At 39.6% G+C, this 17356-nt stretch overlaps 1 protein-coding gene and 1 pseudogene across 1 annotated transcript in view; one reads left to right on the top strand and one right to left on the bottom strand.

Annotated features, from left to right (window-relative positions):
• The window catches only part of TSPAN5 (tetraspanin 5), a 358999-nt gene that overhangs the window by 115777 nt on the left and 225866 nt on the right, over nucleotides 1-17356 (top strand). The gene's annotated exons all lie outside the window — the stretch shown is intronic.
• Nucleotides 3788-6468, bottom strand: LOC101517916 (fatty acid-binding protein, heart-like; annotated as a pseudogene).

A 17356-nucleotide genomic window follows, 5' to 3' on the forward strand; every position in this document is an offset into this window, starting at 1 on the left:
GAACACAGCACGTGCTCACAGCCTGATAAATACGTGAAACAGGAATGTCATGAATGATTAAACAGATCCATTTTGATTAAATGCTTGTTACAGTATGAGCTCACTCTGATACACAGTCAACACTAAACACATGTTTATTCTTGGTGTTGCTCTTCCTATAACATGCATCTTCCTTTCAAAACATCTCCAGTTCCAGTGTGTGTGGATCCTTCCTTCCTTCTTTCCTTCTCCTTTCCTCGTCTCGTCTCGTCTCGTCTCTTCTCTTCTCTTCTCTTCTCTTCTCTTCTCTTCTCTTCTCTTCTCTTCTCTTCTCTTCTCTTCTCTCTCTCTCTCTCTCTCTCTCTCTCTCTCTCTCTCTCTCTTATCTATTTCCAAAGCTTCTCACCAGAGCCCCTGTTAGAAGGCTTTCTCTGCACTCCTGCTTTTGGACTTGGAATTCCTGTCAATGCTCCCAGAACTGTTTGTGATTCTTCTTATCCTAGGGTCAGCCAGCAATTCTCATCACCCCACAAGCTCTCTGGGAAGCAACATGCCATAGTTGACTTGGAATCCCCAGTGCCTATCACCTTGCTTAAAACACAAGTATTCTAGGGATGTCAAATCTCAGTTCTCTTGGCTATGCTTAAGCAAGATTTCCATTAGTGCCTTATGAAGTATGGAAATACCAACTTTATTAAAACTATTCGAGAATTATCTCTCAGAAATCCCAGATTTCATCATATGACTAATACTCTTTCTATGTTGAATCTTTTAGCTTCATAATGAAAGATGATACATTTTGGTTATCTTGTGCCTGTTTGAGTGATCTGCTCTCTTCCTATGCCCTGATGAAAGCTTTTGATGTGGCTTTAGAAAATACAAATATCTAGAGACACAGATTTGAAAGGGAATTCTTTTTCCAGTCAGTTGCCTAAACTACCCATAACTAATGGTTGTTGAACATATTTTCAAAGCTCTCCAGTAATGGCAATGACAGGGTTTAAGCACTGTTGCAGCTGAGTTTTGCCTACGGTCAGAGAGAACACTATTGTTGCATCCTAATTTGATTTTGTCTGGTTTTTAATCTCTACAGAGATGGAGAAAAACAAGCTAACATCCTCCTCCAAACCATCTTGTTGTTGAAGAAAGTCATTAAATAAGTCCTTGCCCTGTAATTTTCAGTGGATAGCCAGTTCAGTCTTTTACCTTTCTCCATGAGTGTGATCACCTCTCTTTTTAATGGATCCTGTTGTTTCCTTTGGACCTCTTCCAACTCCTGTTCTTCTCTCTAGAAATTCAGAGATCAAAACTTAACTCAAGATTAGGAAGGCCCTGACCAAAATTAATTGTAGAGAAAATTATAAGCTTTCAACCTTTGTGTGTCATACTCCAAAAATGCCTCTTTGACAGAACAATGGCATTATTTTAGACTTCACTAAGTAATTTGTAACATTCTAAGGCAAGTTGAACAACGATTTACAGCTTTAAAATATATTCTTTGAAAACGCATGATGAGAAGCACAGGAAGGTATTTAAAATGTCTACAGCAATATGCTATTTCAAATGCTCATTAAATAAAAATGAATCAATATCATACACTTACTGTTAACTTTTTACTGGACTTATTTTCTGAATAATTTTTAAGTGTTTAGTCAACATGGTTGTATTTTTATGAGAATTTAAAAATGATACTGCAGTGTAAGAGTCAACTACACATTTCAAGAATTCATTTGCTTTTGGGCCCGGCGCCATGGCCTAGTGGCTAAAGTCCTCGCCTTGAACAAGCCAGGATCCCATATGGGCGCTGGTTCTAATCCCGGCAGCTCCACTTCCCATCCAGCTCCCTGCTTGTGGCCTGGGAAAGCAGTTGAGGACGGCCCAATGCATTGGGACACTGCGCCCGCGTGGGAGACCTGGAAGAGGTTCCAGGTTCCCGGCATCGGATCGGCGTGCATCGGCCCGTTGCGGCTCACTTGGGGAGTGAATCATTGGACGGAAGATCTTCCTCTCTGTCTCTCCTCCTCTGTCTATATCTGGCTGTAATAAAATGAATAAATCTTTTTTTAAAAAAAAATTCATTTGCTTTTCAAATTGAGAAAAGGTTTTTTTTTATTGGAAAGTCAGATACACAGAGAGGAAGAGAGACAGAGAGGAAGATCTTCCATCTGTTGATTCACTCCCCAAGTGGGCACAATGGCCAGAGCTGAGCCAATCCAAAGCCAGGACCCCGGAGCCTCCTCTGGGTCTCCCACGCGGGTGCAGGGTCCAAGGCTTTGGGACTTGCTCAACTGCTTTCCTAGGCCACAACTAGGGAGCGGGATGTGAAGCAGGGCTGTTAGGATTTAAATAGGCACCCATATAGAATCTTGGTGCATGCTACTAGGCTACTGCATTTGGCCCTGCATTTCAAATTTCTCAAAACTCAAAAAGATGTATCCATATTTTAAATATAATGATGCAATGTTTTAAAAATCACTCCAACTTTTAATCAATTTGTTTTCTCTCTCCTTTTGGATCTTTGTCAAAGACGAATCTCCTGAGTAAATGTTTCCAATTTCTACCTGGAGATATGCTGTACTGTGAAAGGGCATCTTTCATTCACTGGCAGCGCAGGAGAAGCCTGGCATTCAAGGGTTTCCCTGATGTGCCTGTTCTCAGTTACCACCCATCCCCTTTTGACTCTTTCAGTTCCCAGGTGATAAGAAATGGATACAGATACAGAACTACACAGTCAGGATTCCAGACAATTCTTTGGCTTAATAACTAGCCAGAAAGACATTATTTTACCCCCCACCTGCCCCAGTTTTTCTTAGACTAAATCCTATTTTATATCAGTAATTCTCCTTCTTGATATTTTCTACATATATTACATGTAGCTATTTTTCTCTCATGTAAGACAGGTTCAGAGGGGCTCTGGGTAGAGAAGGGAGAAGAAGTTTGCTCTGATTTCTCTAAGTCTTTGGCTCATGAGAAAACATAAATGGCATGATGTTAAAGAGGAAGAAAGTAGTAAGATGACATTAAAGGGTGGTGTGTTGCTTGCCTATGAATTGGGTGTGGAAGGAGCCGAGATCCCCAAGTAGAAAAGTAGTATTAATATTTTGGCAGCATTGGTAGCATCATCATCTTATTTTCTAGCCTTATCTTTTGTCCATTTTGTTTTATTTTTAAGATTTATTTATTTTTATTGCAAAAGCAGATATACAGAAAGGAGAGACAGAGAGGAAGGTCTTCTGTCTGATGATTCATTCCCCAGGTGGCCACAATGACCACAGCTGAGCTAATCCGAAGCCAGGAGCCAGGAGTCTCTTCCCGGACTCCCAGTTGGGTGCAAGGTCCCAAGGCTTTGGGCTGTCCTAGAGTGCTTTTCCAGGCTGCAAGCAGGGAGTGGGATGGGAAGCAGGACTGCCGGGATTAGAACCAGCGTCAATATGGGATCCTGGATTGTGCAAGGTGAGGGCTTTAACCACTAGGCTACCACGCTAGGCCTCATTTTGTTTTATTTTTAAAACGAGATGTTGTTGAACCCATCCTATACACTGGGACATTTGGTAACGTGGAGGTAGCAGTGTATAGAGATCCTGAGCCCAGAAGAAGCTTGAGAGCTCTCAGGCAGAGGGTTGAGGAGGATTGTGTAGATGGGACGGGCTTCAGCAAAAGCAAGCTTTGGAGTGGGTATGCTGGGACATGTTGGGGGTTGGGGAACACAGGCCTGGAATGACTGCTGCACAGGGCCTGCAGCCTCATCTGTAAGAGAGAAAGCTGCAGAGTAAGATGAACCCATATTGCTTGTTAAGAAGTTTTTGTCTCAGATTCCTCTGAAAGATCTATCAAAATGCATCACTGGCCTCGGTGAACTCCCCTGGCCATCAGCAGGGTGCAGCTGAGCAAACAGGTCAATCAGAGGCTCCTGAAACTCTTCCAGGGCAGCCTGTTTGCAGTCTGCTTGGTTCTCATGACCTGTTGAAGAAGCAAGAAAAGTACAAATCTTAGAATGTCTGCACCAACTGTCCTGGGTGTTAGCCAAGGGACTGTTTGGGTTTCCTGGAAGAAATACCCAAATGTGAACAACACAGCATATATGTGTATTATTCAAGTGCTCATTAGTTGGAGGGTGCAGGGCTTTGGGTAAGGGCAGGTGCAGGTGTGGATAATCTACTGATTTATTTATGGTAAACTATGTCAAAATTTATATCCTTAATAAGAAAAATAATTTATGCAGTTTCTCTACCTTTAGATTAGTAAGGAATTCTTTCTACTGACCAATGAAGGAAATAAGGTTTAGAAATGTTAAATGCATTTTCCAAGACTACACAATTCCCACAGTGTTTCTTTGGGATTTTCAGACATCTTCTAAATTCATACTTTTCACAAGATTCCCTTCTAAAAGAGGCTGAAATGATACCTGTAAATATTTTTTTAAATCCTTTAATTTATCTTTACCTAGTTTAAAAAATACTCACCTAAACAGAGTTACTGTTTAGATTTCATTCATTCACAAAGTGCTTATTACCTAGAAAGTACAGGAGGAGGGGTTTTCAGTAAAGAATAAACATGTATGCTTTCTCATCTACTCTACGCACTCTGATACAATCCTAAAATGAATTCTGTACTCCATCAAAGTAATAAAATCCATCTATTTTGACACTGAGCTATTTTTCAGTATAAAGCAACTTCAATAAAAACTATACGAGGAGACTTTAAAAGGCTCAAGGAAAATGAATCCAAAAATAAAGACATAAATATTATTTTTCAACACAAGTTCCATCAAGTTGAAGATACTTTTATTATGTACACTAGCCATTTAGTTCATCACTAAATTCTTGGGAATTTACCCATGTCTTTTTACATTAGTAACTGAAGAAAACTGGGTACCCTCTAAAAGTTTTTGGGCCAGCACTGGGTGCAGCATATAAAGCCTCCCCCCACAGAGTTAACGTCTTCTTTGGGTGCAGGTTCAAGTCCTAGCTGTTCTTCTAATCCATCTCCTTACTAATGTGTCTAGGAAAGCAGTAGAGCATGGCCCAAGTTCTTGGGCCTCTGCATCCACATGGGAGACCTGAAAGAAGTTCCTGGTTCCTGACTCCAGGCTTCATTCTGGCTTAGTCCCAGTAATTGTGGCCACTTCCGCCCACCCGAGATCCAAGCATGTTCACAGTTTCCCCAAGCCTGGTCCACCAGCCCAGCACACCAGCATGCTAACCTAGGACTCTCACCTCTCCCATCCCACCCAGACTTTCTCTGCTGCCTGGATGAAAGCCCCCAGGTCCCCACATACTCCCACCAGCACCATCCTCCAGGTCCCCTGCAAGCCTGCACATGCAGGCCCCTAGGAGTCCACCTGTGCTGGCAGAAGCCAGATGCTCCCTCCAACCTGCTATATCTTTTTCTGATTTCAAAACTAAGGTGATACTGGTCTCATGGAAGTCTGAATGATTCCCTTCTCCTTTTTAATTGTTTGAACTAGTTTGAGAAGAGTTGTAAGTAGTTCTTAAAAGCTTAGAAGTCAACAGTAAAGCTATCAATCTCTGGACTGTTAGTTGTAGGATATTCAGTGTTTCAATTTTCATCTTGGTTATTTAGGTTTTCTGTATATTCTTGCCACAATTTTATCTATGTCCTGAAATCTGTTCATTTTTTCCTAGATTTTCCATCCTATTGACATTTAGCTATTTATAATAATTCCTGGAGATTACTTTTATTTATGTGGCATTTGTTGACCTTTTTTTGTATCTGATCTTACAAATTTGGGGTCTTTGTGGGTTTTTTTGGCTAGTTGTCCTTTATCAGTTTTGTTTATTTTTTCAAAACATCAGCTTGATATTTTGCTGATATTTTGCATGTTTTAAAATTTGTATTTGTGTATTTCTTATTGGCCTTAGTTCTGCTTTATTGACCTTAGAGCACTTGCAATTCAGTTTGGGAAAAAAAAAGCCACATATGCAATGAAAACTAGAACTGGATCCATGCTGATGCCAACTGAGCCTGAAAGAACCTCCCAATTAAGGTGGGTTTATACGAAACACAAGAGGGAAAAAATGAGGCAATGTGGTTTTGAGCTAAGGGTAGCTGATTGGCCGAGGAGCAGTCAGTGCCAGCAAGGCGGGTCATGCCTCTTCCCATAAGTACAAATGCTAACTGCACTGCAATGGGTGAGCGTCAGAATGAATTTCTCATCAGTTCCCATGTAAGTTGTTTCCTGTCCATCCCACTTCTGTACATGGACAAGCTTGTCGCCATCAGTGTCACAATGGACTTGACCTTCCTGTCATGTGCTGTAGTCTCATCGAGCTTGAAGCTGATCTCGGTGTTCTTGAAGGTGCTCTGTGTTCTTAGGATGATAGTATCACCTTTCTTTTCAATAATTGTGATGGGCTTGGTCATGTTGGCCACTAGCCTGGTATGAAAACCCACACCTAGTGACTTGATATAGCCATTGAAATTCTTGCTGTTGACTAGCGTCCAGGTTCCCACAAAGGAGTCCCCCATGGTGAGACCGTGAGGCTGGTAAATGCTTGCAGATTCCCAGATCCTCTTTAATTTTTATTCTTTTCTCCTACTGATATTTGGTTTGGTTTCTTTTTATTTTTCTTGGTTTTTGAAATTCATCAATAGATAACTTGAAATTCATTGTTAGAATATTTGATGCCTTTCCATTTTTATACTGTAGGCACCAATTGCTGTAACATTTTTTGTTAACATTGCTTTTGCTGTATCCCTTAAGTTTTGCTATATTGTGTTGTCATATTCATTTGTTTCAAGGAATTTTTTTAGTTTCCTCTTGAGCTCTTCAATGATCTGTTTTTCATTCAGGAGTATGTTGTTCAGTCTTTGTATAGTATGTAGAGTTTCTTACAATGGTAATTCCCAACTTCATTCTATTGATGATGCAAGTTACATGACATTTATATTTTTAAATTTGTTGACACTTATTTTATGGCCTAACATAAGGTCTATACTAGAAATATTCCATCTAGTGATGAAATGTGTATTTTATGGAATATATCAATTAGATTCATTTGGTTCATAGTGTATAATAGCTCTGTTGTCTCTTCATTGATTTTTGTTGTTGAAGTCTCTCATTATTGTGTGAGTCACGTGTCTTCTTTCAGATCCATTAGCATTTGTTTTATATAGCTGTGTTTCCTAGCATTGGTTGCATACACATCTACTCTAGTCTAATCTTCCAGTTTAACTGATTCCTAAATCATCACATAATGCCCTTCTTTGTCTCTTTTTGACAATTTTTGTCTTAATTTTGTCTGATATTAACATAGGCACTTCTACTCATTTTCTTAAACTGCCATTGTGTGGAATAATACCTTTTTCCATATTTTCACATTCATTTGATGTGTGTTACGCTGAAGCATATTTTGTAGGCAATATATAGAGGGGTCTTATTTTTTGAATCCATTCAGCCAGTATGCATCTTTTAATTGGAGAGCTTGGTCCATTTATATTCAAGGTTATTATCTATCAGCAATGACTTGGTCCTTCCATTTTTCTAGAAATATCCATTCCTTCTGCCTGCTTTATACTGTTACTAGGAGATTTTGTGACTTCATATTATTTCATGATACTCATTACTTCTCTGTTTCTATGTGTAGTATGGTCTAAGTATCACACGTAAGGCCTGACAACCTGACAAATGCTGACGAATTGTTTCAGGTTTTGTTTTACTGAAAGATCTTTATTTCAGTTGTATTTATACATGAGAATTCTGCTGGATACAGTATTTTGAGTTGAAGGAATTTTTTTAAGGACTTCACTGTGTATCTCTTGTGCTTATGCTATACTAGCCCATAGATTTTGTTTCATTGATGATGATGATGATTATACGATATAGTTCCATAGGCTCTGAGATTTCCTTAATCCTCTCCTCAAATCTCCTCCCCCACACACTGAATTCCCCTATAATATTATAATAGTATAGCTATTCATAAACAGTGATAAATCCATCATTGTGGGCATGGACAATAGAAGAGAGTTCAGTATCCTATTGTCAAGATATATTTAATACTTTCATTGGATGTCCATCTTTGATCTGGAAGTAGAGATGCATACTGCATTGTATCCTCAAATCTGGATATGATAGTTATCTGGATATGCACAGTTACTATACATCCCCTTAAATGAAAAGTCACAAAACAAAAGCAACAACAGGAAGGAAAGTAGAAATTTACACCATGAAGCTAAATAACATGCCACTGAATGACCAATGTGTCATTGAAGGAATCAAAAAGAAAACAAAGAACCTTCTTAAGGATAATTATGTTACTGTATGACCTATGAGTCAGTGAAGAACTCAATAGGAGAAAAATTTTTGAAGAAATGAAAATAAAACAAAAGCACCAAAATTCATGAGACATAGTTTTTCTGTAATCTTTGGTGAGATGTCTTTCCTGTAGGCAACAGATAGATGGGTGTTGTTTTTTATCTCATCAGCTAATCTGTGATGCTTGATTGATGAGGTTAAGCCATTTACATTCAGGGTTTATATGGTTGGATGGTACTTTGATCCTGTCATTTTAGTAATTGTTCATATTTTGATTTAGTCTTCTTTTGTTATTTTACTGGGTTGTTGTTTGCATTTGCCTTTGGTTTTGGTGGATGCTATTCCTTCTGTCCGTCAAGAGAACATCTTAAGTATCATTTATAGGACAGGTATGGAAGAAGCATATTCTTTCAGCTTTTCTTTACTGTGGAAGAATTTTCTCTCATTTTCAAAGACAAAGGAAAGCTTTGCTGGGTACATTATGCTGCGCTGACAAGTTTTCCTTTTAGAATCTGGAATATGTTGCTCCATTCTTTTCTGGCCTGTAGAGTTTCCTGTAAAAGTTCAGTAGGGAGTCTGATTGGGGATCCTCTATATTCCTCTACATGTCAATTAATTTTTTTCCTCATATATGTTTAAGGATCTTCTCCTTACATTCTGTTGAAGAGATTTTGATTATCATGTGACATGGTGAAGATCACTTTTGGTCAACCTTTTGGGAGCCTGTGCCCCTGCTGTATTGTTTTTCCAATTCTTTCTCCATATTAGGGATGTTTTGTTTATTATTTTATGGAATATATTTTTAAACCCACCCTATCTCTGTGTCCTTTTGGAACTCCCATAATCTTTTTTTAAAGATTTATTTTTACTGGAAAGATATACAAAGAGAGACAGAGAGGAAGATCTTCCATCTTCCAAGCAGCTGCAATGGCCACAGTTGAGCCAATCTGAAGCCAGGAGCCAAGAGCTTCTTCCAGATCTCCCACATGGGTGCAGGGTTCCAAGGCTTTGGGCCATCCTTGACTGCTTTCCCATGCCACAGGTAGGGAGCTTGATGAGAAGCAGTATCACTGGGATTAGAACTGGTGCCCATATGGGCTCCCGGCACATGTAAGATGAGGACTTTAACCACTGGGTTATCATACCAGGCCCTCCGATAACTCTTATATTTGATCTTTTAATAGTGTCTCTTAATAGTACACTTCTTGAGTACTCATTTCCACTTCCAGTGTTTGATTGTTTCCCTATTGTTGAAGGAAATTTCCTCAAGTCTAAGATTCTTTCTTCTGCCTCACTCACTCAATTATTCAGGCTTTCCACTGAATTTTTAGTTTGCTATACTGTGTCCTTCATTTCTAATAGTTTGGCTTGGTTTTGTTTGGTATTGCTGTTTCCTGTGTGACATATTCCTTAAATTCCTTGAAATTCTGTATGTACTGCTCATTGTTGATAAGAAGCTTGGTAATACGTTTTTTAAAATTCTTTATCTCCCATTTCCTCAATGTATTCCTCAGTCAACTCTAAAGTTGAAAAAGGCTTGTGCTCCGTTGTGGGTGAAGCATCAGTAATATGCATTGTGCCTCTGTTTCTTGTTTTGCTCTTGGTCATTGTACTTCTGGTTATCAGATTCCTCTCCTTAGTTTAGTTTTCTAAGCTGTGTTGCTCACTGGTCTAGAGGGTGGTTTTACTGATGGCATTAGGAACCTGGTTCTTAGTCACTGGTGCCATTCGCTTCAGCAGGTTTCAGGCCTGGGCTCTTGTGTTAGGCTTCCATTATAGTCTCAATAGCCCCAGCTCCTGACTCACCACTTTCCACCTCTTGTGATTCTGTTTTGTGGCCACACTGTTGCCTGTACAACCTTTGTCCCATTTCAATTTCAAGCAGTGCCTAGTTTGGGGAGATGCCAGCTGTTCTAAATCACTGAGTAGTCAGCAGTGCTCTTGCTGGAGTCTGCTGGTCTTTATGTCTGAAGGCCATTCAGACCTATGTCGGAAGGAAATTGTAGGATGCAAAGTTAGTGCTATTTTCCCTGTGAGACCAGTGCAATGCGTTGAACCAGAGTGGGTTCTCTCCTGGCTCAGCACATGTGCAGCTCACTGTCGTTCCTTCAGCCCTGTAACTTTTTCCTCAGTACACAAAATGGTGCCTGATGTGGCATGTGGCACTGGTAGAGGTCTGTATGTGTTGGCTGTTAGGTCTGGAGGTCACCCAGACCTATTTTGAGTGGAGCCTCTAGGATGCCAAGTTGCTTTTGTTTTCCCTGTGCGACCTGGGCAATGCATTGAGCTGGATGTGGGTTCTCTCTCAGCTTGGCACATGTGGCGCTCACTGTTGTTCCTCCAGCCGCACAGCCTTTTCCTCAGTATACAATCTGGTACCTGATGTGCGACTGGCGGGGAGTCTGATTGGTGAAACCACCCTGTTCCTGCACCTGCCTGTATGGGCTCTGCCACTCTGCTTCTGCTAGAGCAAATCAGCAGGATGCGCAGTTCTCTGCCTGGGTTCACCTCCTGAGCTCCAAGTGAATTCCCTTCCTATCTCCCCTCTGGTAGAGCTCTGCTCACTGATCGCTGACCATTGCTGGAACACTACTCTGCTCTCTTTGCTGCTTCCCTGTGTCCATGGGTCTCCAGGTGGCCCTCTGCTGTTGGCTTGTCCTCTCCTAATTTCTGGGATCACGGTCTCTCTCTGCTTTACCGTGGCTAATGATTCTCTGTGTAAATGTGTCCTTACTGTATTCCACCATCTTATTTCTTCTTGCTTTTTCATTTTTTCAGAAACACTCAACATACATATATTTGGTCATTTGATGCTATCCCATAGGTCCTGAACACTGTTTTCAGATTTTTAACTTTCCCCCCTCCCTTTTATTTTTTTTTTTTGGTCTGAGTTATTTGAGATTTGTCTTCTAGCTCAGATATTACTCCTCCTAACTCATCATGCCTATTATTAAGGCTTTCTGCTGTATTCTATATTTGACACATTAATTCTTTATAATATTTTGGTTTTGTTTTTCTTTAATACATCTAGCTTACTGCAGAATTTTTTTATATGTGTCATGTATGGATTTCCTGAATTCTTATAATTGCTTCTCTGTGTTTTTAAATAATCTTACAACCAGTCTTTTGAATTCCTTTTCAGGCATTTTGTCAATCTACTACCTTCATGGCTAATACTGATACATTATTGTGTTCTTTTGGGAATTAATATTGTTTTGCTTCTTCATAATTCTTGTATTTGTATCTTTATTTTTATGCATCTGGAGAAACATTTGTTATCTCTTATGAAGGCTTTGTTATTTGAAATGTTGTGGATGGGTTAATGGATTGCCTGTAGTTTACAGCACATATCTAGAGGTGTGTGTTGGCTAGATGTGAGGAAACTGGCCAGCATCTGTGGGTGGGACAAGTGTCTGGCGCGACACCCAAGTTGGGCATGGTAGATCTCTCTCCTCAGTAGGGAAAGGGAGTGCTCACACCAACTGGCATGTTCACTGCCCCAGACTTCATTGAACCAAGGTGAGCTGATTTCTTAGGGTGAACACCTCATCCACTCAGGAATAGGAACTGCATGAAGGATCTGTGAACAGCATGATATGAGTTCTCTTCCCTGCATTCAGGCAATTTTGAACTCCTGGAGTCAGACTGGGTGATTATCCAAATACACAGCCATACTCCATGCCCTACTCAGTTTCTAGACTATGAAGAAGACAAGTGGTCCAGGATTCCCACAGTGATAGGATACAGATCTGTTCTCTTCCTTGCAAACCTCTTTATCTATGAGGTGAGTCACCTATCCCCAGAGTTAGTTATCTGCATTATGGAGGATTGTTTGATGCTCAGCCTTGGCAAAGTGCCTGGAACTCTTTCCAAACTTCCCCTAGATAACTGGGCATCTGGATCCCCACCAACACTGTAAGTTAAACTCAAAGCCTGTGTATACCTCAGAGTTCTTAATCAGACAAATTCCATCAGTGGCATGTGGACCACTGCAACTTCTAGTGGTCTTGCTATGGGGAGATTGATATTTTCTCTGCTAGTCACCAACAAATAGCATGGCCTCCCTTTCTGGAGTTCTCTGGGTAGCCCACCTCTGTCCTGCTGCACCACCACCTCTCCAGACTGGACTTGAACTTAGTGGGGACCAAAGGGTTCTCCCTCAGACCACATCACCAGATAATCAGGAAAGTTTGGGCCCTTTGAAGGAAAACAATTAATTAACAGAAACTGTTCATGAAAAAAAAAAGCTTGAGGGATGATCTACTAGAAAGCAACCTTAAAACACAGGTCTTAAAAATTCTGGAATAACTAAAAACATGTAATAGTCAAGATAATGTATGAACAAAATAGAGATATCGATAAAGAGAATATATAAAATAAAGCCAAAAAAGTTTTGGAATTAGAAAGTGTAATATCTGAAATAAAACATTCACTAGTGGGATTCAAAAGCATTTTTCAGGAAGCAGAAGAAAAGAAAACATGAAGGTAGGACATTGATATTATTGACTTTAAATAATAGAAAAAAAGAGAGCAAAGAAAATAATTGTGTATGGGATCTGTGAAACACCATCAAACAGCCAATGCATGCATAATGGGAGTTTCTGAAGGAAAATGAAGAAGGAAAAGGGCAGAGAATATATAAAGAAATGAAGACTGAAAATATCTAGATTTCATAAACATGAATATAAACATCTAGAGAAGCTAAACAAGCTCCAAATAAGATGAACTCAAAGAGACCCACACTGGAACACTTTATAATCAGTCTTTCAAAACACAAAGAAAGGTGCAGGCTTCTGGCACAATGCTTAAGATGCCACTTGAGGACATTTGCTGGCTACTTTGCCATGTCTGGGTTTGGGCTTCACCGTTTGAGTCTAGTTTCCTGCTAACATGCACCTGTGTAGGCTGCAGGTTAATGGCTGTAGTAGCTGGGTCCCTAGATCCTACTTTGGAGGCCTGGGTTGAGCCCTAGCTATCAAAGGGGACTTAGCCTAACTTTGATTGTTGTGGGGATTTAGGGAGAGAACCAATATGTCCTTCTATGTATTTGCCTATATTTTTCGGCTTTTGAAAAAAATAAATATTAATAAAGAAAATTTTAAGACAAGTACCAGGGCAGAATCAAGATGGCGGAATAAGGTAAGGACACGTTTAAAAGGACGGAAAAACATTTAATCAGGATGAAACAGAGAGGACACATTCCAGGAAACAGAAAAGGACAGAACAACGGCAGAGGGGTACCTGGAGACTGAAAGAGAGAGAAAAGCAGTGAAAACAATGGGTTGGTGTTGCAGTGACTGATACTCCAGTGGCATTCAGCTAACAGCAATCTGAACTCCACCAGCAGCCAGAATTCCACCACCAACCAGGTGGGAAGGGACTTTCGCTGGGAGCTTGGGAGGTGAACCCAGACAAAGAACTGTCTGTCCTGATGGTCCGTTTGCTTTGACCAGGAGCAGAGACAGAGCAGCAGATCCCAGATGGACAGTGTGAGAACAGGGTGGATTTCACAGCCTAGTCAGGCCCCTAGAGCTGAATTGGGTGCCATTTTGCATAAGGAGGCAAAGGCAAGGGAAAGGTCTGAGCATATACTGAGCTGGGAGAAACTCATTTCTGATTCAGTGAACTGTAGCAACGTGGCACTCTACAGGTTCTACCCAAGACAGGTCTGGGTAGCGCTCAGACCTGACAGCCAGCAGATCAAGAACTCTAGTAGTGGCATTTCAGGCACCATTTTGTACAGTGTGGCAAAAGTTTTAGGACTGCAGGGGACAACAGTGAAATATTCATGTGCTGAGCTTGGCGAGAACTCACTGAGTTCCGTGGATTGCACAGGTCCCGCAGGAAAATAAATATCGACTGTAGCATCACATGAGTCAAAATAGGTCCGTGTGGCACCAGACCTAACAGCCAACAGGTTCCTGCAAGATCAGCACCAATAACAACCTAACTATATAGGACACCTGGTGTCTCTCTAATCCTGGGACCTGCTCCAACTGAAAGTGAGAGAAAGGTTGCAGAGACAACAGTGTAGCCTCAGCATGGTATCACAGGAGGTAGAAACTGGTGAGCCAGGAGTTGGGGCTACGGAGACCATGGTGGAAATCTAACAGAAGAACCCAGGCCTGGAACTTGCTGGAGGTTGTGGCACAAGTGGCTGCAAGCAAAGAGTTGTGTACCAACTGTAAAAAATAAAATCACATTGTAGACCTGTGGGTGACACAGCTTAGAAACCTGCCCCAACGAGAAGACTCTGCTAACCAGAAGTACAATGACCAAGAGCAAAAGAAGACACACAGGCAAAATGAATATTACCGAAGACTTCCCTGCAAAGGGGCAAAACCCTATGCCAACCTCAGAGTTCACTGAGGAAGACATCAAGAAAATGGAGGACACAGAATTCAGAAAACTCATTATGAAGCTTCTGATCAACAATGAGAAGCACATATAAGAGTTCAAAGAATTTAAGGAGCAGCAATAAAGCAAATCAAGGCTGATGTAGCATAAATTAAGAACACAGTAGAGCAAATTAAAAGTACAGTGGAGAGTCTCCAAAATAGAATGAAGCAAGCAGAAGAAAGAATCTCAAAATTGGAAGATATTTCCTGTCATCAGGGGGAAGCAAACAAAAAGCTGGAAGCAGAGCTGGATCTGACCAAAAAAAGTATTCAAGAATTGAAAGACACTATTAACAGACCCAATATAAGAACTATGGGAGTCCCAGAAGGCGCAGAAAGAGAAACTGGTTTTACAAATATATTTAAGTAAATAATAAGAGAAAATTTCCCTAATCTTGAGAAAGAATTGGGAAACAACATCCAGGAGGGGCACAAAACTCCCAACAGGCTTGATCAAAAGTGATCTTCACCAAGACACATGATCTTCAAGCTCTCTTCAACTGAACATAAGGAAAAGATCCTTAAATGTGCACGTGAAAATAATCAGTTGACATATAAAGGAATGCCAATTAAATTCACAGGAGATCTCTCACAGGAAACTCTACACGCAAGAAGAGAATGGAGTGACATATTCCAGATTCTAAAAGAAAACAATTGTCGGCCTAGGATAACATATCCAGCAAAGCTTTCTTTTGTCTTTGAAAATGAAATAAAATTCTTCCACAGTAAAGAAAAGTTAAAAGAATTTGCCTCTACTAAACCTGCCCTATAAATGATACTTCAAGATATTTTCTTGACAGAGAAAAGGAATAGCACCAAACAAAACCAAAGGCAAATTGGAAGAACATCTCAGGAAAATGACAACAGAAGACTAAACCAGTGAACAACCCATTGCTAAAATGACAGGACCAAAGTACCACCCATAGATATTAACCCTGAATGTAAATGGCTTAAGCTCAATCAAACATCATAGTAGACTGGATTAAAAACCAAAACCCATCTATTTATTACCTACAGGAGACACATTTCACCAACAAAAATCAGCGGAAACTATATATCATGGGTTTTGTTGTTTTTGTTTTTATTAGTTTCATCTCTTTAAAGCAGTTTCTTCTGACTAAATTCCTCAGTGACTCATAGATCATACAGAAGCATCATTTTCTGCTAGAAGGTTCTTGATTTTCTTGTTCATTTCTTCAGTGACACATAAGTCATTTAGTAGCATGTTATTTAACTTCATGGAATTGTAAATTTCTATTTTTCTTCCTAGTGTTGATTTTGTACTGTGACTTTTCATTTAAGGGATTGTACAGTAACTGTGAAATGGAGACTAACATATCCAGATGTGAGGATACAATATAGTATGTGTCTTTACTTCCAGACAAAGATGGACTTACAATGAAACTGTTCAATGTATCTTGACAATAGGATGCTGGACTCGCTGCCATTGTCCTTGCCCGCAATGATGGACATATGACTGTGTATGAAGAACTATAGTAATGATATAGAAGAACTGGGGGGGGGAGGAATTGGGGGGGAATAATGGAAATTCCAGGAGCCTCTTTAACTGTATCATGAAATGATAATAATAAATTTTAAAAAGATTTAAAAAATTTTAAGCCAAAAAGAATCCCCAAAACAGTAAGAGAGAGTGATTTATCACGTGTCAGCATAAGAAATCCTTGATGAAAATATTGGTAGAATATTCATTAGAATTGGAAGTCAGAAATCTATCAGCTGGTATAGTCAAAGTGCTTAAAGAAAAAGATACTGCCAAGCAACAATCATAGATGTGGTAAAACTGCTCTTCAGAGGTGATAGAGAAGTGAAGATCCCCAGATAAACAAAAGTGAGAGGACTTGCCCTACAAGAAATGCTTTAAGAGTCATAAATAGTAACTTGAAGAAACAAAGATCTTAATTAATGCAAATACATGGGCAAGTATAAAAGCCAACATTATTTTAATAATGGCTGGTAACTCCACTTTTATTTTCTATATAATTAAAGACACTAATTTGTTTTAGACAGTAATTTTTTAAAAATAAATAATCTAAATGTTAGTAACTTTGGTTATAACCTTGCATTTTATATTATACACAATTTAAGAGTCCAATGCACTTAAAATTATTTACTTTATGAAACACAGAGTGTATAAATTGTCATTTTGTATAGCAACAGAAATGGATAAGGATGGGGTTACATGTGGACAAAGTGTGTATGTTATTGACATTTGGTTAGTATAAACTCAAAACAGGTTACTATAATTTTAGAATGGTAAATGTAATCACCATGATAATCATAAAGCATGTCTGTAGAACATACATGAGAGAGGAAGTTAAGCTTTTAACTCCAAGAAAAAATAAACGGAGCACAAAGGTGATAGCAATACAGGAAATGTAGAGTTCAGCCATTAGGCATTTAGATCCTTCCTTATCAGTGATTCGCTTAAATGTAAATGGACTGAACTTTCTAATCAAAATACAAAGACTGACAGATGGCTAAAAGCACATGCTCCAAATAGATGCTGTGTACAGAGGGCTTAGATTAGATCCAGAGACACAATATATTGAAAGTAGAAGAATGGAAAAAGATATTACAACCAAAAGATAGGTTATATGACTGTCATAAAAGATAGAATTTAAATTTAGAAGTTTTTGATCCGGTGTGGTAGCCTAGCAGGCAAAGTCCTCGCCTTGCATGCTCA

Source organism: Ochotona princeps, chromosome 7 (assembly GCF_030435755.1).
Source record: "Ochotona princeps isolate mOchPri1 chromosome 7, mOchPri1.hap1, whole genome shotgun sequence".
NCBI classification, from domain to species: domain Eukaryota; kingdom Metazoa; phylum Chordata; class Mammalia; order Lagomorpha; family Ochotonidae; genus Ochotona; species Ochotona princeps.